This window comes from Pinus tabuliformis, chromosome 9 (genome assembly GCF_031772625.1).
Source record: "Pinus tabuliformis cultivar Carrire ecotype Pingquan chromosome 9, CPIR1, whole genome shotgun sequence".
NCBI lineage: Eukaryota > Viridiplantae > Streptophyta > Pinopsida > Pinales > Pinaceae > Pinus > Pinus tabuliformis.
In genome coordinates, this window is record NC_142307.1 from 399,187,174 (window position 1) to 399,201,738 (window position 14,565).

Below are 14,565 nucleotides of genomic sequence, written 5' to 3' on the forward strand. Positions count from 1 at the left end.
GTCATGTAGTAGTTGAAGAGTCATGAGGGTAGGTGAAGAGTCAGAAAGGGGAATGTCAAGGGTCACCCCACCCTTTGCTATTTATAGAACCTCATAACTCATTGTACAAGGTTTTGGGAGCCAAGCTTCCTATAGGTCTATCTTAGATAAAGCTTGGAGTGTATTATAATGAGCCTTGGCTTCTCCATAGTGCAGAGCTAATATATCTATTTGGAGGAGCAGATGATAGTGATTGTAATGTTCTGCTATCAGAACTAGTGGTTGGTCATGGTTGCAATGTATGGTTGGATCTTTCACTCTTAATATAATAGAGCCAACATGTTTCATGCATATGTTGTTATTTTATTTCAGCTATCTTGGTTACTCTATTGATATATGAAGTTGTTTACTTATGCATGTATGTATGGACTATTTCTATATATGTATGTATGAATCTTACTGAGATGTATTTTTGTTTTAAGCATCACTTTGGATCATTGGTTTCCCTGCCTTCTAGCTTGTGATGTATATTTTCTCATGTGTTCCATTTCAAGTTGTGTGTTTCCACAGGTTTCTAAGGGGCACACTCATCCCCCTTTCCGTGTGTTAGAACCCTTAATGCACCTTCCTTGGCTTGATGCGCTGGTCACACCCTTGCTACCAACAAGGACATCTTGCTTCCCTTTGTGCACAACCGTAGTCAAGGTGATAACATACGACCCACTGTTGGGACTCCTACACCAAATGGTCTGAGGTCTAGTTGTGACTTCTTACTGGGGAGATCCCCTGACATGTTGGCAAGTCCAACACCGTCAACAAAATGTCAAAGTTAACTTGTACCTTAAAGGGAGTAGTACCTCTAGAGTGGTTGTTGGATGAAGATGTGTCGCTTGCAGGTAGCCACCAAAGGATCTAGGAAAACTTATCCATCATCATGTTTCTTTGTCGCTCAAGGGCTTCCTTGGGAAATATTTTGAAAGTATCCCCTGCTCCCTTGTCTTTATTTTCTTCCAGCATGGGAGGCCTTTGGGGTTTTTCAAGGCTGGTATTGTAAAGGTTCAACCAGTTCGAGCCCTAACTACTTATACCCTGACCTCATTGGGGACATGCAAAGAAAAATAGAGAAAGAGCAAATTGTTGTGGTAACACTGATTTGGACTTATACAAGAATGCAACAGAATATAGATATAAACATAAACACTGAGATACAACAAAAATAAAACTTCATTTCATTAATATCAAAGAACTAACATATGCTTACATACATAATGGAAATAAACTAGCTCGGACGATGGTAGCACAACTCTAAGAAGAGATGTGCTAGCTACATGCCTCTGAACTGTGTTACAATGAGGCTCAAGGGAAATTTTATCATTGAACAACAAGGGAAAACCCTAAACAACCAAAACCCTAACCCCAAGAGATGGAACGCCAAGAGTTTGTGAGCCCAATTGGGGTTAATTGGGTAGTCAACTTCCTGGCGTCGTAACTTGGTCATATGATCTATGTTTGGTGCATATGATACCTCATTGGATAGTTCTCTCTGACTTCTACAGGATTTGTCACAGGACTAGCCTATAGTAATGCACCTACTGCGGACCTCAAGAAAATGGTGTTTAGGGGGTCAAAACAGTTCCAGGAGTTCAGGACCTGAAAAATAGTAAAAATAGTAAATGTTGCTATAATCAAGGAAACAATTGAAACCGACTGAAGGTCTAGGTGGAATAGGCAGGTGGCCACTAATATCCACCTAGATCAAACCTTGAAGCAACTAGCATGGGTAAAGCTTTAAAGAGGGAGAATCTGGAAGAGTTAAGAGACTTCAATAGGTAGATACAAGAGGAAAGTCGATATTAGAAGCATAAAGTGGATGATTTGGACAACAAACTTGAAAAATTCCAAGACTTCTTCACCACCATGAGGGCATAATTAAACACCTAAGCAAAATCTAGCTCTAGTAATTAAGGGATAAATTCACTTAGTTGGGTAATTAACAAGAGGAGAGATTCACTAAAGTGATTTCTTAGCTATACTAGGATTTGGTAGGGAAAGAAGAGACCTTGAAGAAACTAAAAGTAGATTTCCAAGAGATTAATCAAGTCCCTTTCATTACCATCGCAAAGGCCAACACCATGAGAAAGTTAAGCATGGTAAACTCACTTTCCCATATTACCCTTCCTCAAGAGACCTTTGGTGACTTTGAAAATCATACTAGAGGCATATGTTCCAAGGTCATGAGGGAAATATGCTATGATGGCTAAGGGATAGGAAAGGAAGACCAAGGGATTTTGATCCCCATTGTAGCTCAATACAAGCCCAAGCAGAAAATCCTAGGATTTAATAGACAATAAGCTAGTATAAGTTTAGCATAAAGCACATTTTTAAAGGGAAGAGAAACTAGAAAACAAGTCATTCCCATGTAAGAAAATTTCCATGTAGCTCTACTCCAGCACTTGGAGGAACGAGCAACCAACCTGGAAAACATAATCACCAACTAAAAAGGTATGGCATAATATTTTTGGTTTGTTTCTATTGTAAGAGAATGTGTCATAAGGCTATTAGATATTGGCATTATAGTAGGTTAAGAAACCCATGCAAGAAATATTTCCAATATTGTAGATTGACTAGACACCGAGAGGCCAAATGTTGGGGCCTTCAACTCGAACTCCATTCCAAGAACTAAACAACCAGGAAGTAATCTTGGAAATTCAGGATCAAAGGGAAAAAGGAGTTCCTTACATTTGCAACCCAAGGAGTAGCAATTGTCAAATGATTTATTGCAGCAGCAAATGTCATCTCTCGTTGTGAGATGGATAGCAATCTTATGACCAAGGAAACCCCTATTCCAACCTTATCTTCCATATTGTAATGGAGGCAAAGCTTTCTTTGAGATTTATTGGAGGATTGCTAAAGGTGGAGAAGAAGAAGATTGAAAGAAGTTGAAGCTTATAGGGATGAAAATCTTGCAAATGGGGAGACATGTTCCAAGTTAGATAACTCTTTTTTAACTTTATAATAATCATTTATTGTTTTTAGCAAAGCCTAGAAAATGTTCAATATTCACCTAGAAGTTGAAGTGAACATTGTGATGGTTGGTGTTCCAAGGAAGCTCATTAAAATTGAAGACCTTGATGAAGAAAAGCATGGAATGGAATAGAGGGGAGGAAATGGAGAAGGGCGGTAACATAAATGAGAGTTCAAAGAAGTAGTCTACTTGATGATCAGAGGAGAAGAAACTATTGAGCCTATTCTACGATGAGTGAGGATTGTTGTTGAGGCATAACCATTAGTAAATTTATTGCCAGTGAATGGAAATACACTAAATCTATGTATAACTCGCCCTTTTGTAATCAATTTCCTTCTTAAAGAAATTCCCAATCAATCTAGCTTTCCATTTGGATTTCCATGGTGACAAAACTCTATCTTATGATGTAAATTCATTGATGTGTTATCAATTTTTTTTGTTGCTTCCTTCTATTGGTGAATTTTTGTGTGGAGATCATGATGCAAATTCATTGTTATGTGATTGATTTTTTGTTGCTCCCTTTTGTTGGTAAACTTTTGTTTGGAAATCATTAGGAGAAATGTAATTCATGGGTTATATGTAATACTAGTTTACAAATACATGACCATTATTTGTTGCAAAATTTTCAATTGATAATTGACTACAATTTCCATATTCCCAAACCATTTTTGGTTTAGAACACTATAATTCATGTGTTGGCTTCAATTAATTATTTATCATATCGTTGCTCTTATACATACAACACTAGTATACATTTGGCTATGGATTAAATCTTCTGAATAATGGGTATGTAAACCATGCTACAACGTTCATATACTAAGTATCATTTATTATATTGGTAGGCATGTCTATTTTGGAATAGGACTTCCATAATTTTAATTTAATCATTAATAATTATTAGGTGGATCATAGGTATTTTATTTCTTTATAATACTTTTACTAATGTATACAAATCAAAGGTTAAAATTTATTTGAAAAGAAATTATACATTTTTTTGCCACATGCATATTCAAAATTTCTATAATAAAATGAACTGAACCTTCACATATTAATTTTTTATCATTAATATTCACGTATCAAAATATTTCTAGATCAATTTCGAAAATGATTGATATGCACTTAACCTACAAGAATAACAGAATGTTAGAAATACGAAACAATATTGCTAGAAACACAAAATATCACATCAATCGAGACAAGCTGCAAATATATTTTATTATTCAAAACCAAGTTATAATGTTCACTTGCCTCTTCAAGGGGGCAACCTCCAACAGAGCGGAGCTTGATTACAATAAGACTTGATAATTCTAACCTTACTATCTAAGACTATTTATAGCTTAATGACATCCAAAACCCAAACTACTAATTCAATATAATAAATCATTATTTATTATATTGAACTGGAGACCTCTCACACCCTAAGCGAAAATCATACCACTAGACCAAATGCCCTATGGCTAACAAAATTTTCGTTAACACATTATTTAACGAAATTCAGAAAATAAAATAAAAATATATATTTTGACAAAATTCCTTAGCTGACTCCTTTATTTCTAGGAATTGAAGAAATAAAATAAAATCAATTATTTTGATAAAAATGGAATATGAAAAAACACACTAACGCCTTTCTTTCCAGGAATTCAAGAACCAAAATAAAATCACTTATTTCAATTATTTTGGTACAAATGGAATAATAAAATTGAAAATGCAATGACTCAGAAGACTTGTCAGAAGTGGGATTTGAACCCACGCCCTCAAACGAGGACCAGAACTTGAGTCTGACGCCTTAGACCACTCGGCCATCCTGACAGAACATATAAATGTCCTATCGATAATTACTTTTTTAAGACATTTTCCAGTACTCTCCCCTTTCTAACCGTTAATTCTGGTAGCGCTGGCGCAAGAAATTAACTCACCGCCTTACCTCCGTCCACAAAATGTATTAGTATTTTTTATATTTTACTTTTCATTGAATATTATTTTATTTTTATATGGTTTATATTTATGTAAGAGTATAGAATTTTCGGCTGTGTAAAAAATGTAAGCACTTGTAAAATTCTAAACGTTTTATAATTAAGTAACTTTAAACCTATTCAAAACACATTCTCAATTTTATTTAACAATGCCAATCTGTTATTTGTTGGCATGGAATTTGGTTGAATGTGCCATATTGTGAGTTCAAAACACATTCTCAATTTTATTTAACAATGCCAATCTGTTATTTGTTGGCATGGAATTTGGTTGAATGTGCCATATTACTCACAATTGCATATAGTTATATTTAATTGTTTTTTTTTCTTTAATCGGTGAGGCTAGTTCTCTACAGAAGCATCATGGACTCTCTTTTTTTATACATATATTACAAATACGTGTCAGAACTACGCTGACAACCGTCATATTATTGATTAATCACCATGGACACACGAACGCCAGCATCAGCGCAAATGGACTGCGGCAGCAGCGCTGCAGGATTCGAAACGGGTCGGGGGGGTGTGCAAACCATCTGCCCCGACCGTCATATCATGCACATCGCGTGCCATATCTAATCGTTGTGGTCTCATGAAACCCTTTTTGGGGGGCTTGATGTAGGTTAATGTTAATTAATAAATTTGATATTTGATATTTATTTATTTATTTAATGTTTGAATAAGTTGGATAATATTTATGAGATTACATTGGAATAAATTTAAAATTACGGTATGGTTTTTATTTGCCATTTGAACCATGGATAATTACAATGTTAATCATAATTAATATGATAAATCATTGTTTATTATATTGTTCATTGGCAAGGCCATGGCAATGGATTTACAAATAAATTGATGAAGGCTATCAAGGTTTAGATGCGAGGACAATAGAGTTGTCAACATTTGAAAGTGAGGATAATAGATCATGAATTTAGATGGTCGGGTGTAACATGGAACATTTTAATTTTTATGTATATATTTATAATGAATGTAGGTAATATAAAGTATATTTATTCTATTTATTAACTAAAGATTTCATAAACAAAATGTTCAATTAAAATGTAAATATATTTATTTCATTTATTAACTAAAAAAAATTCATAAATAAAATGCTCAATTAAAAGAAGTAGAGGTATAGAATGTACTTCTACTAAAATTAGTTGGAGAAGATTATATAAAAACTAAATAAATAAAATTGTAATAATAAATAACATAGAAACATACCATCATTATAGAGTGATTTCCTAAGGACTATTTTTATCATAGAATAACTCCACACTTTAAAGCCATCCAATGTATTATTTAATGATTAAATGGTTATACATTACAAAGTTTTCATTTCTCAAGAAGAGTATTCATTCACGTATCAAAATAATTCTAGATTAATTTCGAAAATGATTGTTATGCACTTGACCTATGAGAATCACAGAATGCCAGAAACAATATTGTCAGAAACAGTATTGCTAGAAACACAAAATATCGCATCAATTGAGACAAGCTGCAAATATATTTTATTATTCAGAAGAAGGTTACAATGTTCACTTGCCTCTTCAAGGGGGCAACCTCCAACAGAGTAGAGCTCGATTACAATAAGACTTGATAATTTTTCCCTTACTATCTAAGACTATTTATAGCTTAATAACATCCAAAACCCTAAGTACTAGTGGTCCCTTGCATAACATGGTTTAACCACTTTATTTATTAACTATGGCCCATTTATAACTTATTGTGGTTCCTTTTCTATAATGCGGGTCAACCACTTACAATTATTATTAATTTAGATAACCGCTTACGAGCTTTATTGACAGAACTAACTAACTATGACTTTGACGAGGCCCCTTAGGCTTACTACATAAATAAAAGGGTTAGGTTTGGACCCTAACATACCCTCCCCCATCAAAAGAAACCTATGGAAACTACTGAAGAATAGTGGTTAGTTCCCATGTCGCATCTTTTGGAGAGGTGTATTTCCACTTGATGAGGACTTCCTTGATTGTGCGGCTGTCGAAATGTGTTTCGTGAGTATCGAGGACCTGTTTGTTTTGGATCCAAAGTGAGCCTTCCTCATCCAATTCTAGCAGACTTGTTTGAGCACTATAATTTTTCCCCACAACTTTCTTGAGGCAGGATACATGGAAGATCGGGTGTATTTTTGAAGTAGTCGGCAAGGCTAATTTGTAAGCGACTACTCCTATATGTTGAAGTCCCTAATAAGGCCCATAGAATTTTGATGTTAGTTTCTAGAAGCCCTTTTCTTTGAGAGAGTTATGCTTATATGATTGGATTCACATGAACACCTAGTCACCTACTTGAAATGGTCACTCATAACGATGTTGGTTGGCCTATTACATCATTATGTTCTTAGCTTGATGTAGAGTATCTTTGAGATGAGCAATCATAACGGCACGATGTTGTAGGAGCTGATCAACTACCTGTACTTTGGAACATCTGGGGATATAAGAAGCTAGTGAAGGTGGGAGTTGGCCATACATTGCCTCATATGGTGTCGTCTTAGTGGCTTCATGATATTTAGTATTATACCACCATTTAGCTAAAGGAAGCCACTCTACCCATTGATTTTTCTTGTCTAAAGTGAAGCACCGCAGATAGGTCTCCAAACATTTGTTGATTTCTTCTGTTTGACCGTCGGTTTGGGGATGGTAAGTCGTACTTGGGTGGAGTTGCATGCCCTATAGCTTGAAAATTTCTTGCCAAAATTTTCTGGTGAAAGTGGTGCCTCAATCATACACAATAGAAGTCAACATGCCATTCAATTTGAACATTTGGTTCATGAAAACTTGAGCCACCAATGTTCGGCTAAATGGGTGTGGTAGAGAAGAAAAATGAGCATATTTGGAAAGTATATCAATAACCACCATGATGATTGATTTGTTGCGTGACTTTGGGAGACCTATAATGAAATCCATGGAAACATCTATCCATATGGAAGCAGGGAGTGGCAATGGTTGTAAAGTTCTCGGTATCTTGATAGTTTCCCCTTCGTTGCACTAGCATACATCACATTCATCTACAAAAGTAAGATTGGCATTCTTCATGTTGATACAAAAGAAAGAGCAGCATGCTCATGCATAAGTCTTCTGAAATCCTGAATGTCCTGCAACTAGAGAGGAGTGGAATTCTGCCAAGATGCTAGTTTCAAGGGTGGAGGTTGGGATAGCACTACTCGATCCTTGTAGCAAAAAACCTCATATTTCCAAGAGTATTCCTCCAAGGAATTAGGATTTTCTCTTAAATTATTAATGAGTTGGGACTGAGAGGGGTGGGAGAACCACTCATGGTGGTTGATCCAAGTGGATATTGGTGGCCACCCGCCAATTCCACTTGGACCTCCACCATTGTTTCTTCGTTTTTTTAGTTTCCTTAATTATAACACAGTTAACTATTTTTAGTAATTTTTTGGGTCCTAAACTTCCAGAGCCATTTTGAGGCCCTAAATGACATTTTTTTGGTGTTAAACGGAGATAATATGACCAAGTCATGACCCTGAGAAGTTGGTTGTCCAACTAACCCCAATGGGGCCCATAAACTCTTGGTGTTACATCTCCTCAAGTTAGGGTTTTGGTTGTTTAGGGTTTTCTCTTATTGTTCAATAATAAAAAGGCCCTTGAGCCTCATTGTAATGTAGTTCAGAGGCATGTAGCCGCCACATCTCTTCCTAAAGATATGCCACCATCGCCCAAGCTAGTCTTATTTCCATTTTGTTTGTAATCATATTTCAATATTTGATATTAATGAAATGAAGTGTTATTTCTAATGCATCTTTGTATTTATGGTTATATCTGTAATTTGTTGTGTTCCTGTTTAAATTCGGATCATCGTTCCTCTTCAATCCAATCTAGTATGGGTAGAGAGAGGGATAAAAGGGTGCCCTCATCCTCAAATTGGTGCAATAAGTCATCAGCCACTACATTTTCATACCCCTTCTTGTAAATTATCTCATAATCATATCCCAACATTTTTGCGAGCCATTTATTTTTTTGTGGCAATGATAGACGCAACTTGAGGAAATATTTTAGGCTATGATGGTCAAGGTGGATTTGGAAACAACACCCCAATAAGTACGGTCACCAAGTCTCTACTACATGTAAGATGGCCATCATTTCTTTCTCATATGTAGAGTGGCCCAGGTTCTTTCCACTAAGTTGTTGACTTGTGAAAGCCAATGGTCTACCTTCCTACATTAATATTGTGCCAATGTCTATACTTGAAGCATCAAATTCAATCAAAAGGGTTTTGTAAATTCCGGTAGGGCCAATAATAGAGTGGAGCACATCGCCTATTTGAGAGCCAAAAAGGCTTGTTGAGTTGCGTCAGTCCAAAGAAATATTTTTATCTTGAGAAGGCTAGTGAGTAGTTGGGAAATGCATCCATAATTGCCGAAAAAAATGCGATAATAGTTCGTGAGACCAAAGAATCCCCTCAAACGCTTTAAATTTTTTGGTTGGGGTCAATATTGCATTATTTGAATATTTTTCGGATCAACCCACACTCTTTCACAACCCACAATATGTCCCAAATACTCTACTTCTTGCATGCCAAAGGAACACTTGGATAATTTGACAAATAGATTATGATCTTCGAGCAGTTGCAATACCTGGTCAACATGACGAAGGTGAGTGTCCCATGTTATGTTCTAGATGAGAATGTCATTAAAAAACCAGGACAAATTTTCTGAGATACAGTTTCAAAAGGTGGTTCATGAGGCTCTGAAAAATGGATGGGGCATTACAGAGACCAAATGGCATGACTAGGAATTCATAATGGCCTTCATGAGTTCAGAAGGTCATCTTGGGAATGCCAAATTCCTCCATTCGTATTTGGTGATAGCCTAAGATGAGGTCCAACTTGGTAAAAAATTTGGCACCATGCAGTTCATCAAGAAGATCATCAACTACTCAGATAGGAAATTTGTCCTTGATAGTGAGCTTTTTAAGGACCCTAAAGTCTAGACACATGCGCCATTCACCATCTTCCTTTAGAACCATAACCACCAGAGATGAATAAGGGTTGGTGTTGGGACGAATAACACCTTCTTTGAGGATTTCCTTGATGATTTTTTCAATTTCATTCTTTTAGGAAAAAGGATATTGACATGGGAAGACATTTGGTGGTTGTGTACTCAGTAGCAAAGGGATGATATGATCATGTTCACCTCTAGAGGGTTGGATCTCCTTAGGTTTTTCGAAGACCCATTGGTGGCGATCTAATACTTGTTGCATCTCGGGGTGAATGGGAGGAGGAGTGGATTAAATGGCATGAATGGCATTAAATTGTTTGAATATCCCATGATGACCCTTTTTAAAAAGATCCTCCATTCAATGTGAGCTTATGATAGTAGGAGCACCTGCCTGGAGTCCCCTCAGTGTATGAGTGTGGCCATTCTTATTGAACATCATATATAACTCCTGGAAGTCCATTGTGATAGGACCCAGTGTGCGAAGCCATTCAACACCAAGGAAAATGTCACAACCACCCATTTCAATGGAAAACATATTGGTTTTGAGGTGATAATCCCCAATTTGAAGCTTAATATTTTCACAACATCCTTCACATTTCATGGTTCCCCTGTAAAGGATAAGGACCTAGAAATTAGATACCACCTTGACAAAATAGTGAATTACTTCTGCATGACTTTCTTATGGACAAAATTATGTGTGTTGCCACTGTCAATAAAAAAAAAACTACTGGTCGATTTTTAATAAAAGCTCGAATTTTGAGAGTTTGGGGAGAAGAAATGTCGGCCATGGAATGGAGTGAGATAAATGGATCATCTAGTGTAACTGGAGTATCAGTTTCTGGGACAGTTAGGGGTTCACCCTCTTCCTCCTTGGTCACTTCGATGGTTGGAGCTTCATCGATGGCGTTGTTTTCAGAAGCGTTAATTTGAAATAATTTTGGTTCCTTGCATTTATATCCCGGGGAGTATTTGTCATCACAATAGTAATAGAGTCCTTGTTTCCTTCTTTTAGCCATTTCTATCAATGACACCTTTTGAACCTTAAGTGTTTTGGTGGTGCCCATAATCGGGGTCGGACGTGCCTGTGCGGTGAAATGTGGACGATTGGATTGGACATTTAAAGTGACTTCTACCTCTAATACCTTGTTGCATGCTTCCAACAAAGTATATGGGTGATTCATTCTGACATGGGCTTGGATAGCTTCCTTTAAACCACTAATGAATCATTCCAAGTAAAAGGAATCTCTTAGTCCTTCAGTTTGGATGACCAATTGTTCAAAAGTTGCAATGTATTCTCTTATTGTACCCATCTTCCTGAGCTTAGTGACATGATCCAGAAAGTGAGATTCTCATTCAAAGCATTCACAAATGGCCTTTGAGAGAATGTTCCAATTTGGCCTCCCTGGATAGCATTTCCGATGCCACTACCATCGCTCTTGGTCTAAGTAAAGTGCTCCCACATGTAGTTTATTTTCCTCTTCCCATTTATTATTAAGGCATAAATATTGTTCCATTTTTTCCACACATACTGTCGGGTTAGAGCCATCAAATTTGTGCATGTCCAACATAGGTGTTCGGTGGCTCGAGTATTGGTGACCCCATGGAAATGAATGTGATGATTGGATTCTCCTTCTACACGTGCATCAACACTAGGTTCTTCCCTTATGGGTTCACGACACATTCAATTCATTTGAGTTTTTCAATGGATTCCTAGATGAAATCAAATATTTTCTCGAGAGATTCGACTTTTGAGATTTTCTCCACTGCCTTCTTCGCATCCATATCTTGAGACTTGGTACCATACATACACTCGATACGGTCAAATTTTGAGCTTACTTAAGAGTAGTATGGTTGGAAAGAGGGAAACCTCAAGAGTCTAGTGATGTGTTTTACTTAGAGCCACGTTGGGAAAAAATTTGGGACCGCACAAAAATTGGGGGCTTACAGGTGAATGGTACCATGACAATCAACTCATCGTCTTGAATTTTATGGGATAGGTATCTTGCAAGTGTCCTGTTATCTCAAAATCAGACCCTGATAGGCTGCTGGTCAGGTTGATTCTAAGTAACTATTTCAAACCTACTTTAGGCTGAGGCTTAGCCTCCTCAACCTGAGAGGGCTCTCTCTGGGTGTAATAATGATTTTGATTAAAAATTAGATGGCTAACTCTATGAAACAAGTGAAAAATATGAATGTTTGAACATGATCAGTAAACATCCATTGGGCTTATGGAGTCAACAACACCTCAAAATAACAATGAACTCAACCTTACATGGAAGTCAGGGCATTCAGCATTTAAACATTCAGAATATAAACTCATATGGGACCACACAGTTTATAAATGTATACAGGAAGTCAGAGCACATTCAGTGAATTCTGAGTGATTATACATCCATACCACTGTAAGAATTAAGAAAAGGAAAACATCACATATTCTGAACATAACAAATCCTTCATGAATCCTGAGAAGTAAAGTCAAGCATGTATTATTGAAAATGAGTCTTTACATAGGCCAAATACAAGATTTTCATAAAATTTCCAACCCTTTGCTAATTCGACCTCTTGCTCTATATAAAGCATTTACAATTAGGATTCCATCATCCCTCATCAAGAGAATTCGAATTTTCCATCAGTGACACCTATTCTAACCATAAAACCAACCATTAATTAGAACTAGCTGTTAACTAGGAGTGCTAGTGACCTAATACAACTAGGAGTGTAACTCCTTATTATGATTACAACATCCTTATCTAAAAATTTAAAGCATTATTTGACACCTAACACTCCATGAAGTCGAATTTGATGAAGCCTCCCACGTGGTCACCCAACTGCTGAAGACAAACCCTAGAAATTAGGGAACATGTTTCCCTGTTTCTAGGTTTAGATCCTTGAAAATTGTCACGTGGGACAGAGCCTTTCTCTCTTCATCCGTGACACATTTTACAAAACGAAAGGAGATTTTTGTAGCCCATGTTGTCCAGAACAAAAACCTCTCCTGGTTTTTTAAAACATTTCTCCAGCTGTCCAAAAACTGTCCTTGAAAAACACGTGGCAAACAGGAAAAATCCGTTTTCTGAAAGTAGGGTCTCAATGAAAGCTTAGTATCTCCCAACTGAAAACACTTATGAATAAAGTGAGATAGGTTATTGTATCTGGAGAGTTTATGAAGAGAAACCTCCTTAAAAATTCCAAAATACCCTTTCATGTGACTAGAAACTGATTTTGAAAAAATAGGTGTAAAACAGAGAAATATGCCTGTGGAAAACTTGCACCTACAGCAGTTTCGTAGCGCAAGTTTGATCATAAATTCCTCCCACCTCAGAATGGATTTGAAGAAAATGAAAGAGGTTTTTGTAGTTTGGTATGTTAGGAATAAAAGCCTCTTTCAGTTTTCAAAATTAAGTTTTCAGCTGCTCAGAAAAGCTTTTGGAAATTGACTAGTAAAAGCAGAAAACAGAGTTTTTCTGCTAAAACAGGCTGCTACAGGGGTTTCGTAGCGCGCTACGAAAACTCCTAGTTCAGTGATTTCGAAGCTAGTTTGAAAATTTCTCCAAATTAATGTGAGATATGACTTCCAAACTCATGGTGAGGCTTCTAGGACATGGAATGAGGCTGTCAAACTTTGATGGAAAAGAGATATGGCCTTGAAAGACTTCTAACCTTATGACCTAACTCTTAAAGCATGAAATGACCTAGAGACCCTTTAACACCATGACTAAAATAAGGGTTTGTAAATGAGAATGACATTAATTGTGATGAGCTGACTCAAAACTTATAAGACTATGATTAGAAACAAGGCAACTTACCAAAGCTTAGAGATAAAGATTTTAGGGTGATAACAGTGGCTCCACTAGGGATAGTGTGCCCTTGTGGTATACTAAGAACATGCAGCTCCAGTGCCGCTATCCATCCTCTAGAATAAAACTCTAAACCTCTGCCCAATTTTCTCCCCAAGCCTTTAATGATTTCTGAATGAAGAATTCAAACTGCATCTACTGAAACAGATGCTCAGTCAACCTACCCTGAGCTTATTTGCACATTCCTACCTACCCTATCAGCTGCATTCTCCAATTGTAGCTCAAGGAACATGAAACTTCCAATGAAGCCAATCATCAATCTGATCTGAAACTTGGATCTCCTTACTGTGCTTGAAGCATAAATAAACCAGATACTGAAATAACCAAGGAAGCATGAGGTGTAACTGTTCTTCAAGATGAACATATAATTGGAAGCCTGAACAGTAAATCTTTTCCATGTAGTCAGCTATAGGGTCAAAAAACACATGGTTAGTTTGATGATTCTCATAACATTCTATATCTTCAAAAAACTGATCCTCAGCCACACCAAATTTATTTGATATGCTATCCAACTGCCTTTCTAAATGATGCCCACAAACAATGTAATTTTCTTCATTATAAAGATCATTCTTTGATGCAAGCTGCTGCAAGGAATCACAAAACTGAACAACCTTTTCCTCCGCCTGAGGGTCATAGAAAATTTCCTCCAGTATTTCTTCTTGTTGTGTGTAATCATTTTCATCTTCATTATGATTCGAAGACTGAGAAGTCTGCTGCATCTCTACATCAATCTCAGAGGATGTAATATGATTTTCATAA

The 14,565-nt window shown here is 36.6% G+C and overlaps 1 protein-coding gene and 1 non-coding gene across 2 annotated transcripts in view; both read right to left on the reverse strand.

Moving 5' to 3' along the window:
• Nucleotides 1–14,565, reverse strand: part of LOC149148824 (uncharacterized) — a 115,857-nt gene that overhangs the window by 67,127 nt on the left and 34,165 nt on the right. The window lies entirely within an intron of this gene.
• Nucleotides 4,730–4,813, reverse strand: TRNAL-CAA (transfer RNA leucine (anticodon CAA)). Its single transcript has one exon. It is a non-coding gene; the product is annotated as a tRNA-Leu (tRNA).